The sequence below is a fragment of the Lissotriton helveticus genome, chromosome 5_1 (genome assembly GCF_964261635.1).
Source record: "Lissotriton helveticus chromosome 5_1, aLisHel1.1, whole genome shotgun sequence".
Lineage (NCBI taxonomy): Eukaryota > Metazoa > Chordata > Amphibia > Caudata > Salamandridae > Lissotriton > Lissotriton helveticus.
Genome location: NC_136065.1, coordinates 347,731,773 through 347,734,870, shown reverse-complemented (window position 1 = coordinate 347,734,870; position 3,098 = coordinate 347,731,773). Strand labels below are relative to the sequence as shown.

General features: G+C 46.3%; 1 pseudogene; it reads left to right on the top strand.

Moving 5' to 3' along the window:
* Window positions 1–1,603: 1,603 nt before the first annotated feature.
* LOC144752472 (lysosome-associated membrane glycoprotein 1 pseudogene) lies at window positions 1,604–2,851 on the top strand (annotated as a pseudogene).
* The last annotated feature ends 247 nt before the right edge of the window (window positions 2,852–3,098 follow it).

Here is a 3,098-nt window from a genome sequence, read left to right as displayed (position 1 = left end):
CTACACCTGTGTGTGGGGCGCTGAAGCGCTTGAGTGTCCGGGTAGCTTGCCCTTCATTTTTAGGCTTTGCCTGTACAGCGCTTGCGCTGTGCTTGTGAAATCTCTTACATTTAATATATCTTAAAAGGGGGCGCTTATCAGTTCCTGTTGCCCAATTACTCTGCTCATTCGCTTTTGTGTGGAACTTTTTTTTGTGTTAACGTCCCCTGGCTGCACGAATATACGATACTTTTGCTAAAGCAGTTCACACTATTTCAGCCCCATTCCCTGTCAAGATAAGATCTCTTCCCATGGAAAAGGCAGACAGCTTCTAACAGTATGCTAGAATGCTTTCTTTTTAGGTCTCGCTGGCTTTGCAGCGCGAAGCGCTGCCGCCAACGAGACTTATAGCTGCCGTGTTTGCCTCCAAGGGAGGCAGACCTGGAGACAGACCTGTGCACGAGCCGATTCTAGTATGGGCACGAGCTCAGGTCTGTCTCCAGGTCTGCCTCCCTGAGCGCGCTTCAGGCTTTGCAGGGCCGCCACTGCCAGGAGCCGCAGGGAACGCTAACGTGCACGCTCACGGCGTCACGCTCATGCACTCCCGCGTCCCGCTGTTCTCCGCTCCAGGCCGACTCCTTGACAGGCTCAGCAAACAGAGCGAGGTGAACTGAACTCACCCGCGCACAGGGCAGCACCATGGCGGCCACGCACCTGGAGCAGCACGCATGGCGTCTCTCGTCTCTTCCACCAAGGCATGTAAAGGCGTGTAGTCAGGGGTTATGTTTCATTTTAGTGCTTTGTTTACTCCAGGCAGGCAGGCACAGAGCTCAGAGTCGCAGGGGTCACGGGGAGGACAGGGGGATTTTGGCAGACTGTGGGTGCTTTTCTGCCAAGGCAGCAGCGTGTTCATATTTTTTGCATCACGTTTCACTTAAAGTGAAAGTGTGATGCAAAAATAAACATGCTGCTGTTTGTTTAGGTACATTAGGTGGACGGCACCTTTAAGATAGCTTTGGGCACTTGTAATGAATATGGTTTGTTTACATAGCTGTGACGTTTTGACGCTCCATTGACGATCGGCTAACATCTTGAGGAACTCACGTTTTCGCGTGCTTTTGCATACTCGTATCCGGGTCTTTGTAGTACCTACAGACACCGTTTCAGGTAATTTCGCCTTGCTAGAGGGTCATGCCTCGGCTTTGATTTATAGGTTTTCTCAAAGGGGTAAAGCGGGGAGCGGTTGTGGTAATCTTTGAGAGAGTCGGGGCAATTCACAAAATTTAAAATTAGAGTCAGTGGGTAGTGAACTTTCGTTTTTCCCGTACGAGTTAATATAAGGAAGATGAGGCCCCGTTTCCAGTCACTGTTGCGATTGCGTTTTGACATCTAAGTCCCTCCCGTGACGTTACGCTCACATGATTCGATAACGCTGGTATAGATCAGAGACCGAGCAACTGAGGTCTCCCCTGTGCTTGCCCCATCTTGACAGCTTGCCCCGCAGGGGTAACTGCAGACCGCGCACGGCGGCAGAGTCTTCACCAACTGCCGTCTTAGACATCTTTGCAACCCCGCGGGGTGCTCATTACTCCGTGCAGCTCCCTCTATGTCGCTCTACACTATCATGGCTCCGGGCGGGTCCTGGTGGCGGACGCTGCCTGCCTTATTGTTGCTTGGTTTTCTGCATACTTCCTCTGCTGTTTTATTTGATGTTAAAGATGGTAACAACAAAAGTTGCATCATGGCAGACTTATCGCTTAATTTTTCAGTGCAATATAAAGCTTCAGACAAACAGAGAATCAGTAGCTTCAGTCTTCCAGATAATGCAGTTGTGCACCATAATAGTACTTGTGGTAATGGAAGTGTGTCATCTCCCATTTTGGCTAATACATTTGGAGAGCAACACGTTCTAAGCCTGCACTTCAATAGAACTGTGACTGATTATTACGTTGTCGAGTTGAATGTTGTTTTCAACCAGTCTGACAGGGCAGTTTTCCCAAATGCATCTGACAAAGGATCTATTGAAGCATCCTCTCGGAAAACTGATATTGCTGCGCCGATCAACACAACATGTAGGTGTGTCAGTGATAAACAGCTTAACATGGGGGATGCTAATGTCACTCTTCATAACATTTGGATTGAGGCGTATCTCCTAATGAATAATTTCAGTGCTGAAGAAACTGTATGTAGTAAAGCTAAAAATCCCAGTCCACCCAGATGCCAATTACCAATTCAACAGCCAAGCCCACGGCACCAACACCACCACCTGCTCCAGTAGTTGGCACATATAATGTCTCTGATGAGAATGGAACTTGCTTACTGATTTCTTCAGGCTTGCAGCTCAACATCACCTATCAAACCAAAAACAATGACTGCGGTAGATGTATTTGCCTTGGATCCCTTACAGGTGACCCCCACAGGGAATTGTACCCCTTCACCAACTATTAGTCTTATTATGAAGCAAACTGTTCTTTCTTTGATATTTGTGAAGAATTCCTCTTCCAATGTGTTTTACCTTGGGTCGGTTTCTGTGAACACATCTGTACCTGATGATGCACAAGCTTTGAATTTTGCCACTACAAATGGATCAACTTTCTACCTAAAAGCTGCTCTTGGACACTCCTACAAGTGTAAAACTGAAGAAACCCTTAAGATCTCAAAGGAATTTTCAAGTAATACTGTCAACCTTCAAGTCCAGGCATACAACATTGATTGCTGAAAATTTAGAGCAGTGGGAGAATGCCAGTTGGATGAAAACAGCATGTTGGTACCCATCATTGTTGGCGCTGCTCTAGCAGGACTAGTTTTGATCGTGCTAATTGCGTATTTGATTGGCAGAAAGAGAAGCCATGCCGGATATCAAAAAAATTAATTATTCCAATGCCCTTGATCCTCAGTCACAACTGAACATCTTCAAAGCAAGAATTCAATAACGTTTGCCTGTTGAGTTCAGATTGAGTGTTTTAAGGAAGAAGTGTTTTTCAATTTTTTTGCTGCTTGTGAAACCATCTCAAAACATTGTTGGTTATGCACAGGCCCACAATTCCCAATATAGAATAAATTCTTTTACTGAGTGGGTATCACAAAAAGTCAGAAACCCTGCTAATATTAAATAGTGC